We start from the raw sequence: 12,349 nt of genomic DNA, 5'->3' as shown, positions 1-12,349 counted from the left end.
GAGCAGTTGGCCTAACAAAAATTTAAGATATTTATGCTGGAAATGAGATATCTTTCTTTTTGAATGCTAGGAGAAGTGCTTACCTTATCGTTAGTTATAGTGTAATTCTTCATTTGCTTTTAAAAGTTTCCTACTTTCCTCTCAGATTTTTGTCAAATACTGCCACTTGCTGGTTTTATTCCATACCAGTAATTTAGTGTTATAGCACTTGCTGTGTTGAAGGAATAAAAAAACCACTTTCTAAAAGATCAAATAGTTAATACCTTTATCTTTTGTTCTGCTAAAAATCCAGATATAAGAAATATAAGCTCAAATCCTCTTCAGTTTGGTTTATATCTCCATGTTAACATTCTATCTCTGGATATAAAATGAGACATTCAAGATATTTCAGTATGTCTTCAGACACCTGACAATGGAAATGCTTTGCATTGACTTTGGCAAGCACAGAACCATGACCTAGTTTATTATTTAGGACCATTTTGGTCGCCAATAGCGGTAACAGTTAAGAGGAACAGATTATCAAAATAACTGATGAAAAAGCAACATAGAAACTCATATTTTAAGTGTTTTTATTAGAATATATCAATGCAGGACTCCAAAACTTAAACATAACTTTAATTTTTTAAAGGCAGAAGCAAAACTTAGACTGGTTTTGAAAGCATATAATCTTTCCTTTTATTTCTATTAGATATGCAAATTGAATGTCATGGGGTAGCTAGATGGCATGTTATCTAATGTGCTAGACTGAGGGTACCAGCTATGTAAATTATTTAACATCGTAAATGCTTGTTCATAGGCTTTTCTCAACTATTCAGGAAAGCTTATGCTATACTCAGATACATACTTCTTGACATACCTCATGCTTCTTCAGTCAGATCAGTCAGAGTCAATATAATTTATTCTCTGACCATGAGCATTCAAGCATTTTTGATATCTGCTTGCCTGTGCAATATGGATCTATTAGATCTAATTGCCTTTTTATTTTTTTTATCCCACAAAACTATCACAGGTAACACAGTGGGAGTTGAACACTTATCAACCTACATTGGCTAGTGAAGTAAGGCTTGAAAAGTAGATAGCAATAGGATAACCTGCTTTTTATCCTTCCATTTTTGTAAATGATATGCAAAGAAAAAACATTAAATAAAAATGAAAAATAATATTAAGATCTGCTTTGGCAAGATGCTTAAAACATAGGAAAACATAGGCCTTTACTCAATAGCTGGCTGACATATCTAGTGGAAGACTTGGCCTGTAATGATAAAGGAAAATAAGAAAACTTCCCTGAAGAGACTTTACCAAAGGAAAATGTAGTTGAACCAATTAGCTCCTGGTTTCCCATAGAGTACTTTTCCTTAATATCAGCATAACGGGAAATTGGGTGTTAGTAATTTAATCCCTTGCCTACACTGAGAAAATACCTCACTCAGAAGAGATTCCAGGCTATTATTTGTACTACAGTTGTGCCTGGAGGACTCAGACAGGATCAAAGCCACCCAGATATGTTTTACAGACATAAATAAAAAACAGTGCCTTCTCTGAAGGCAGACAAATGAAGTAGGACTGTGCCCATTTCCCAGATAGGAACTGTCAGGATCCTGAACACCTTGAGCCTAGGTCTCACCACCGGGGTACAGGGCCAGCCCAGAAAGAGCGGAGATGGCCCTGTAAGAGAGGGAGCTGCTGTGGGGAAAGCCAGGCCCTACTGTGAGGGCAAGAGCCCTGCTTTTAAGCTAACTTCCATTTCCAGCCTGGCCTCAGCTCAGACCCATACCCAGGGCCCTGCCCAGCCATCCTGGGGCTGTGTCTGACACCAGTTCCCCCAGTGGGCCTGATTCCAATCCAAACCCATGGTTCAAAATCCTGTCCCAGTCTTGGCTCCTCCCAGTCCCCAGGGAGATGTCTAATGCCCAGGGCTGGGGCTACCCCAGTGCCCCCCAGCTCTCCTTCTCCTGGCTGCAGGGTGGAACAGGCCCTGGCTGCCAGGCCCTGGCTGCCAGGCCCTGCCCTGCCATCCCAGGGAGCCCCTGCCACTTCTGGCCATGAGGATACCAAATCCTAGGAAGGGTCCTAGAGGCAGTGTTGAACAAGCTCTGCTAAACTCTGCAGAGCAATGTATATGTTTTCTATTCTTAATTTTAAAAGAATGAGCATCATCAGGCAAAGCATAGTCAGCAAATCAAGTGAAGATGCTTTCCTTCTCAGCTGGTGCATGTGAGGTCCCACCTGGGAGGACACATCCCATTCTGGGCTCTCCAGATCAAAGACAATGATGAGAAACTGGAATGGGGACCACTAAGATGCCCAAGGGCCTTGAGTACATGACCTATGAGCATAGGCTGAGGGATCTGGGCTTGTTTCATCTGGTGAAGTGCGAAAAAGGTTATGGTCTGACAGCAACCTATAACACCTTGAAGAGAAACTACAAAAACTGATAAAGCAAAGCAATTATTCGCAGTGGCAGATGATATATATAGCAAAGTGCAATGGCTGTAAATAAAGTGACTTGAAAAGTTTAGGTTGGATATTGCATAAAAGTATTTTTTTTAACAGGATGGTAGTGTGGCACTGCCATGGGTTACGCCGGAATGCTGGGAATCCTCTTTCTGAGAGATTCTCAAGGACTTCAAGGCACTGGGGTGGCTAATTGAAGGTTCAGGAGCTCAGGTCGTGTTTTCATCAATCCCTCAAGTGGAAGGGAATACCACTGAAGAGGGTGGAAAACATATGTGATTAACACGTGGCTCAGAGACTGGTGCCACTGTCAGAATTTTGGGTTCTTTGATCATGGCGAGATTTATAAGGCACCTGGCCTGATGGCAACAAATGAGACAGGTTGGCTGCAGTTATCCCAGAGGGGGAAAAGGATTCTGGGGCAGGAGTTAGCAGAGCTTATTGACAGGGCTTTAAACTAGATATGAGGGGGGACGGGGAGATAACTGGGCCTGTTAGGAACAAGCTCAAGGGGAAGCATGCCAAAGCTGGAAGGATGGTGGACTGGTGAGGGCTCTCCATCTGCCACTTCATTTGAGAGAAGGGAAAGATGTTTAGGAACAGTGGAAGCACCTGAGAAGGGTCTGGTAGAGAATGGGGCCCACACTCACAAAAAGGTGTTGGATTCATTAGCTCATCTCTATACCAATGCCCGCAGTATGAGCAACAAACAGGGGGAGCTTGAAGCCATGATGCAGCATGAGAACTGTGACATAGTAGCTATAACAGAAACGTGGTGGGATGCCTCACACGACTGGAGTGCTGAAATCAATGGCTACAGGCTCTTCAGGAGGGATAGACAGGGAAGGAGAGGCAGTGGAGTGGCCCTGTATGTAAGAGAATGCTGTGACAGCTCAGAAATCAAGTGTAGTGATAATGGAGTTGAGAGTGTGTGGATTAGGTTAAGGGCCAATAAAGCAGATCTTGCTGTGAGAGTCTGCTATAGATCCCCCAACCAAAGCAGTGAGGTGGATGTAGCCTTCTGCAAACAGCTGGGAGAAATCTCACTGTCACTTGCCATTGTTCTTGTGGGGGACTTTAACCTCCCGGGTATCTGCTGGGGTCACAGCACAGCAGAGAGGGAACAATCCAGGAGGTACCCGGAACGTGTGGAGGATAACTTCCTCACACAGCTGGTGAGTGAGCCGACCAGGGAAGGTGCCCTCCTGGACCTGCTGCTTGTGAACAGGGAAGAGCTTGTGGGGGAGGTAAAGGGTGGAGGCCATCTAGGGTGCAGTGATCGTGAGATGATTGAGATTTTGATCCTTGGAGAAACAAAGAGAGGGGTTAGTAAAACTGCCACCTGAGACTTCCGCAGGGCTAACTTTGACCTGCTCAAAGGACTGATTAACAAAATCCCTTGGGAGGCTGCCTTGAAGGATATGGAGTCCAGGAAGGCTGGACATGCTTCAAGAGAGAAGTTCTAAAGGCACAGGAGCAGGCTGTTCCCATGTGCTGAAAAACAAGCAGGCGGGAAAGAAGACTGGCCTGGTTAAACAGGCACCTTTGGCTGGATCTCAAGAACAAAAGGAGAATCTATTGCCTTTGGAAGAGGGGCCAGGTCTCTCATGAAGACTATAAAGATGTAGTGAAGTTATGCAGGGAGAACATTAGGAGAGCCAAGGCACAGCTAGAGCTCAACCTGGCTACAGCTTTAAGGATAATAAAAAGTGTTTCTATAAATTCATTAACAGCAAAAGGAGAATTAGGGAAAATCTCCCTCCTTTACTGGATGCAGAGGGAAACATGTCAACTAAGGATGAGGAAAACGCCTACTTTGCCTCAGTGTTTAGCAGTGGAACTGGCTGTTCCCTGGACACCCAGCTCATGAGCTGGGAGATGGGTAGGGGCAGCAGACTGAGGTCAGCACAGTTGAAGAGGAGGTGGTCAGAGACCTGCTGCACCACTTGGATGCATACAAGTCTGTGGGACCAGATGGGTTACACCCAAGGGTGCTGAGGGATTTGGCAGATGTTCTCGCCAAGACGCTTTCCATGATTTACCTGAAGTCATGGCTAACTGGGGAGGGCCCATTGGACTGGAGGGTGGCAAATGTGACACCCATCTACAAGAAAGGCAGAAAGGACGATCCAGGAAACTATAGACCTGTCAGTCTGACTTCAGTGCCCGGCAAGGTCATGGAGCAGGTCATCTCAAGTGCCATTAAAAGTCATATAACGGACAACCAGGGGATGCAGCCTAGTCAGCATGTGTTTGTGAAAGGCAGGTCCTGCCTAACAAACCTGATCTCCTTCTATGACAAGATGACCCGACTATTGGATGAGGGAAACGCTGTCAATATTAACTACCTGGATTTCCAAAAAGCATTTGACACAGTTCCCCACAGAATTCTCATAGAAGAACTGGCTGCCCAAGGCCTGGATGAGCGAATGGTATGCTGGGTCAAGCACTGGCTGGATGGACGGTCCCAGAGTGGTGGTCAATGGAGCTAAATCCATCTGGTGGACAGTCACAAGTGGTGTTCCTCAGGGCTCGGTGTTGGCACCATTTCTGTTCAACATCTTTATTGATGACCTTGATAAGGACATAGAGTGTATCATCAGTAAATTCACAGATGACACCAAGTTAAGCAGAAATGTTGATCTGCATGAGGATAGGGAGGCTCTACAGGGAGGCTTGGATAGATTGGATCGGTGGGACAACATTAATGGGATGAGCTTCAACAAGGGCAAGTGCCAGGTCCTGCACTTGGGCCACAACAACCCCCTGCATGGCTACAGGCTTAGGGAGGTGTGGCTGGAGAGCTGTCTGGAAGAGAAGGATCTGGGGGTTCTAATTGACGAGCAGCTGGACATGAGGCAGCAGTGTGTCCGGGTGGCCAAGAAAGCCAATGGCATCCTGGCTTGTGTCAGCCATAGTGTGACCAGCAGAAGTAGGGAGGTGATAGTCCCCCTGTGCTCTGCACTGGTGAGGCCACACCTGGAGTATTGTGTCCAGTTTTGGGCACCTCAATACAAGAGAGATATCGAGGTGCTGGAGCGAGTCCAGAGGAGGGCAACGAAGCTGGTGAAGGGCCTGGAGAATAAATCCTATGAGGAGCGATTGAAGGAGCTAGGACTGTTTAGTTTGAGGAGGAGAAGGCTGAGGGGAGACCTCATCACTCTCTACAGCTACCTGAAAGGACATTGTAGAGAGGTTGGTGCTGGTCTCTTCTCACAGGTGATTGGTGACAGAACAAGGGGGAATGGCTTTAAACTCCAACAGGGGAGGTTTAGGACATTAAAAAAAAAAAATCATAGAAAGAATGGTTAGACAGGGGAATATGCTGCCCAGGGAGGTGGTGGAGTCACCATCCCTGTATGTGTTTAAGGGTTGTTTAGATGAGAGGCTGGGGGATATGGTGTAGGGGAGAGCTTTGTAGAGTAGGGCTGGTGGTTGGACTTGATGATCCCAAGGGTCTTTTCCGACCTGAAGGTTTCTATGATTCTATTCTATGATTCTCAAGATTCGATTAGACAAAGCCATGGCTGATATGATAGTGCTGGCAATAGTCTGTCTGAGAAGGAGTCTGGCCAAGAGGCCTTCAGACATCTCCCTCAACCAACATCTCTTGTGGTTTTGTCATCAGCTGACTTGCCCTTTGGAAATGCCCATCATGCTATTAAGGATAGTGTGAGCCTACGTGACTAGCTTGGGCAAGGTGCCTCACCAGCCTAAAAGGTGAGTCATGAGCAACTTTGACATGATCTGGGACGGGAATCGTCTGCTCTAGTCATCATGGCCTTAGCTTCCAGTGAAATGCAACAGTGCTTCTGAAGCACAGTCAATTTATCATAGTTTGATTAATTAAACAAAGGTCTTTGAAAAAACAGATGTGATGTGATACTTTAACAGGACATTCAGAAGAAAAAAAAATTTTTTTCCACATAAATTTTTGTGTTTAAAAATAATGAACTAGAAATATACAGTTCCTCAAACTTTCAAGTCAAATACCAAAGTGCACTAGAGCAAGAGGCTGTGTTCAGCTAAGGTTGTCTGAGATTTGGGCTATAAACAGACCTCCCTCGACTCATCCATGTTCTCCTGGGCTGATCAAAGTCTATAGGACTGTTCAACTAGGGTGGGCTAGCTCAGTCCTGTTCTCTCCCTCAGGGTAGTTTTGATGTCCTCTGATTGCTCCCTGGATTGCCTAATTCCTGTTTGATCCTCCTCCTTTAGTCACCTTTGATGTTCTTTCTGGTTTTGTTTGTTACCAGATCTCTGGTTAGGATTAAGTCATTTTAGACAGTAAAATGTTCCTGCAGAGGGGAATACAGACAAATAAGTGCTAGAAAGAGAACAAAACACAAATGTGTTCTTCGTTCCAGGTGGCCAACCCTGAGTTACAGTAGCAGTGAAATCAGGGGTATTCATTTGTAACTCAGGTTATTGTATCATGACCAGAATTTCATGTCTGCCATATATGCTCTCTTCTTATTGACCCTTGAATTTTAGAATGACTTGTCAGAGAGGAAAACAGCCTCTCCAGATGCAAGGTTTAGATAAGAATAACAGAGTCTGCTTAAGAAACAAGTGGAGAAAAACCCTGTGGCAATACTGGTACTTTTAGCATGAAAATCAATGTAATGTACAGTTCTCTTCAGTTGCACAGACAGTAATTATATTCTCAACGATCCTTGTTGTGCATCCTCCACTCTCTTCTACTAATCATTCTGTCCTACACTCATCCACAAAACGAACTTTTGGTTGGTGTGGTCTTCTTTGTTACTTTTTGCACAGCCTGTGAAAAGCAAACTTAATCCCATCCATTTCTGACTGGAAGTGATGATATCTTTAAAATATAGCTGGGTTATATGTGTTAAGGTTCTATTATTTGTCCTTATCATTCAAAACTTTATTTAGTTGGAAGAATTTCAGAAAATTATCAGATTTTACTCTTTTTTCTGTTGATTTTTCTAGTTTTGTTTTTCTTTTACTGTCAGTTCTCATTCTATTCTACTCACTGCCTTTTTCTTCTAGCAAAGTGACAACAGCTAAAAACCGCTGTCAGTAATAAGGATGAGGGAGGAAGGTTTTATTTAAACTTAGTTTTTTGTTTTATCAAAACCCCAAATATTTAAAAAATCCAGTGCAATTAAAATGTTCCATTCATTTGAAATGTTTTGTAGTAAAGATATATCATATTTCAATTCAAAACTTTAACTCATGTCTTTGGTCCTCACTGAAAAATGAAACTATTTTTATTGCCAATACGCACCAAAGAACAATAATTTTCCAGAGCGCCGAGCACCTCTGTTCAGACAGCCTCTGAGCATGTGTAGGCAAGATGCACCATGGGATGGTTTGCATGATCCCTATCTATAGATAAAGTCACATCATGTGCAATGCTAGCAGCCTTACCTGAATCAGCATGTCTGATTAGAGGCACAACCTTTGCCATGAATATTTGCTATCGCTTCTTGCTTATTTACCCACCTACCCTGAAAAAGATTCTCTTTTTATCCCAGTCAGGTCCAAACTGCTTATAATCGTAGGCAGTCATACAAGTTATGACTACAAAATCATGGCAGTTCAGCTAATCATGCGATATCTGGTTTTAGACATACCACAATTTTGTTCTTAATTTTAAATATTTGCATCAGTTGTCCTACAGTAAATGCAGTTGCTTAAAAAGATCACTCCTTTCTTTCTCCTGGAATGAGTTAGTCTTCCAGTGTATTCCAGACCTGCCTCCTGGGATGGAAATTCAGTTTATGTGATTTTCAGAAGTTGTCCTCATGCATTCTGATAACCATAGATGGTGCAAATGAGAAAGAGAAGAATAACTGAAAGTGAACTTCAAAATTATTTTTTTTTTTCTTAAGAAAGTTACATATAACTGAGGAGGTGAGAATAAGAAAAATTGACACCTGACAGAAATAAGTTTGTCCTGAACAGGCTTCAGTTAGATTTGCTTCTATTACTATTGGCATGCTAGTTTCCTGTGGGGAGCAGCAGATTTTACTGTGAACTTTTTGCAGTTTACTGAAAGTGTTAGTGAAATGTGAGCTAAAAGATAAAGTTCTTCCTTGGTCCAAGAAGCATACCACAGAAAGGCTCTCCTGATCCATCTTTTCCTAGGAAACATGAAGTTTTGGGGTATCAGCATTTTTAATCAGAGGAGATTAACTCTAAAAATCTGTCTGGGTACATAGACATGAGACGTGAATAGGTATGGTTTCATGTCTATTCAAAAGAGCTGAGTCATCTATTTTAGCAATAAAGGTTAGATATTATATCAGAGTGGAGACCTAGGCTTAAACACGTCTATTGGTGGAGGTGTTAATATTGGTCTGACTGTGGCTCACACATCTTGGGCATCCACCCAGGCAGAGCCTGAGGGCTCTGGGCCATGGCCAGGGATTTTGTGAGGCAGCACACTTTGCAAGTTAAGATTATGTGCCTGTATGTACACACTAGTCTTTTATGCTAATGTTACAAGAAAAAAATAAATCTAAAGTTTCATGCATGTGGATAATAAATCTCTTTAGGAATGATGTCTCAGGCAAGGACAACATGGCCCATACAGAGAAAGATTTAAATATGCGAAAATCTCAAAAATAGTTTTCATCTTGCTACATCTCTTTTATGTGTAAATCCAGTAATAACTTGTGCATTTCTGCTCTCTCTTTACTAAAGCCGTGGTCAGTGAAGAATGGAGTATAAGCAATTCTGCATGTTAAGAGGGTCACTGAATACCTCATTCTTTGTAAACCATATTATTTGCTAACAGCACACTGCTTAGATCCTATTGAATATAACACGTTTACTTACATTATTTCAAGTAACAAAATAGTTTTAAAATAACCACAGCCAGCTCATGTTCACCTCAAAAATGGAAAAAAACATGCGGCTACTTGCACTGTTCCCATTATAAGTAATTGCTGCATATAAATTAATGTCACATTTTCATGGCAAATAACCATACACTAAGAGTTTTCTCTAAAGTGTAATTTGAAGCAGTTAGTACTGTCATCACCCCAGTGACCCCTCTGCTGCAGCTGCTGGCTATCAGTGAGGCATAGCAGGACAAGCATCACCAGAGGAGTCAGGAGCAAGGCACATCCTCATGTGGGACTACAAGATCTGACAAAGATACTCTAGCCCAGGGCTCTGTTATTCAGGGGGATACTCACTCTTCCTTTAAGTGTCAAATTAATATTGGGTGCTTGAGCAAATTATGGGTGCCCACAAATGCAGATCATGCCACACACACTGTTTCAGGGCTGGAAAAAGAAACTTGATTACTAATGCCAACAATACAGTTGGTTGCTCCTCAGATGTGTTCAATGGGAAGTGCAACCCTAACTTTTGGTGTGCAGTAGGAGACAGAATGTTGGGTTTTTTTCAGTGAAGCATTGTTTGACTTTTCAATGTTAAGAATTTCTTATTTTCAGATCATAAAGGCAGGACATATCTGAAGCTAATTTACAATTAAAGTTTCTCTCACTGACAGCCTCAATCATGTAGCAAAAGGAGCAAAACTTCCAGTCAGGGCAGGCCCAGAGACTAATGCAGAAACAAGGAATAAGTGCAGGTGCTAATACATGAATCTCAGAAAACCCAAAATAGCTTTTGAGCAACTTTCCCTGGGCGTGCCTGCATCCTTCAGCTCCACTATATTGTGCATCCTTTTTCATCTTGGAAGAGTTGTGAAATCACAGAACAAGGGTTCCTATCTTTTTTGTAACTTTCTCTGTTTTATATGCCTGCATTTTTGATGGTCTGACTCTGTCCTGTTTCTTTTACTTTTTACTGATTCTGTGTACAAGTTCTGCAGCTTTTTATTCTTCTGTTTTGATCCTTTCCACAGACAGTTTGGCTTATCGTGCTCTTCGGAAGCATTTGTGAGAGGAGTGATTTTCAATGTAGTCAGTGGAGCCCGGAGAATCCACAAATCATTCCTAACAGTCCATGAGAGGTAGTTAAGAAACAGTAGTCTCAAGAAGGATTAAGTCAAAGTTCAAGAAGGATTAAGTCCACAGGCACAGAGAAGGGCCCGTTGATCATAACAGTGGAAAAATAGTCTTAGAGGAGCAGAGGAGTTGGCTTAGATCCTTTGGCAAAAGGATTTCTCAGAAGAATTACTAATGTTGGCAGGAAACAGAAGCGGGAAGCGGGGAGTGGGCATTAACTACTTCAGCTACCGCTGATCAGATGACTAATAATGTAGAGAACACAATGGTTTTATATACTCAGCATCATACTAGCTCACTGGCATATTCAGTCAGGTCTAGGTGGATCTACCTGTTGTCTGGTCATAGTGATCCATTTTACTGGAGATGAAGGGACAAAATTGAAGGCTTATATTTACAGGTAAATATATTATTTATATTTGATGTAGAGCAATTTGCCTGCTTACCAGGATTAAACACTGCAATATTTAATCCTTCTGTCCCATAGCTCTGGACTGCATACGAATGTTTCTTCATATTACAAGAACACGTCATGCATTAATAGTAAAAGCTCTGGTACTCAGAACTGGTATCAGAAATAATTTTATAAATAATATATGTATATGTGGTGCAAAAATGTATTGTTGACTTTCTCATGAGAGCTACTAAATGACACTATGACTGAAAATATCTGGGCATAGAAAAATCTAGAATTTTACTAATAAATTATGTATTATGTATTATTTACTAATAAATACATAAAATAATACAAAATCACAGCTTAAGAAGTGATTTGTAGTATTTATGTTTCCCAGCCAGCACTATCTATTGAGATTCAGAGGGAAACTTCTCTTTAGGAATGTTATCCCTCAGCTGCTTTGTAAGCAGTTTGTGGCTTTTTCTGCAAAGAGACTGACCCTGGCCATTGTCCCAGGTAGGTTACTGCACCATGGTGTGGAGATCACCATCTTGATCCAGTACAGAAATTTCTACATAACAAGTGGTTTTTAGAGAGGGGGCGAGTGGAATGACAAATCAGACAAGCTGCCATGACTGAAATCTTGAATTACTTTTCTGTGTTCACTTTCCATTTGAGTAGGTTTTTTCTTATTTATTGGTTCCAAAAGCGAGGATTTATTGGTTCCAAAAGCAAGGATGCAAACATATTTGACCTGTTGCCCATCTGTCACAAAAAGCTGAATTCTGACTGTTCCAGATCTCAAAAAAATTTGAGAATTGCTTGCCAATTCTCTCCCGTATGATATTATTTCATTTGGTATTAATGTCACCAGACTGTTGTAGGTTCCTTCCTCTGGTGATAAAGTTTGCAATGTCTTTGAATGGCTGTAAATGTTCTTTTGCGTGTGTAGAAGTACTTTCATATTCAAATGTTCTCAGAATTTCTTTCATTTTCCCTTCATATCATGGCCTCGAGATTCTCTTGTTCTCCTAATTTTCTTTAACATAACTCTGATACCAATAAAATAACCCATATTGTGGATATATGTAGCAAAATAGTCTCCTATATATGTATGTTTAGGCCTCATGCTTTGGATTACTGTTTGCTAGAGATAAGAAAAAAAATACAGCTATCCTCCAAAACATGTTCACTTTTTTTTAATCTGTTCACTGCTTGCAGTTTCTCATTATTTTTTTAAACTTTGTTATTTTGTTGTGTTTCTTTCAGAAAAAGTCTCACAGTATGAAGAATCGAGTTCTAACATGAAAAAACACCTATGGCAGTACATGATCACAATGCCAAAAGCCTAACAAGAAACAGAATAGATCTGGACATATATGAATTATTAAGAATAAAATTTTACATGCGATGCTAAAAAGGGAGATCAGATTTTCTGAAATGTTGCCTGTCTTACCTACAAAAAATATATATCACATTTTGTATGCACAATGTCATGTACAAATTATCTTCCTTCTTCTTGCTGTGATGTCCTCAGTTGACT

Source organism: Athene noctua, chromosome 1 (assembly GCF_965140245.1).
Source record: "Athene noctua chromosome 1, bAthNoc1.hap1.1, whole genome shotgun sequence".
Classification (NCBI taxonomy): domain Eukaryota; kingdom Metazoa; phylum Chordata; class Aves; order Strigiformes; family Strigidae; genus Athene; species Athene noctua.
The sequence above is the reverse complement of the archived record's forward strand: the minus strand, read 5'-3'. Positions refer to the sequence as shown.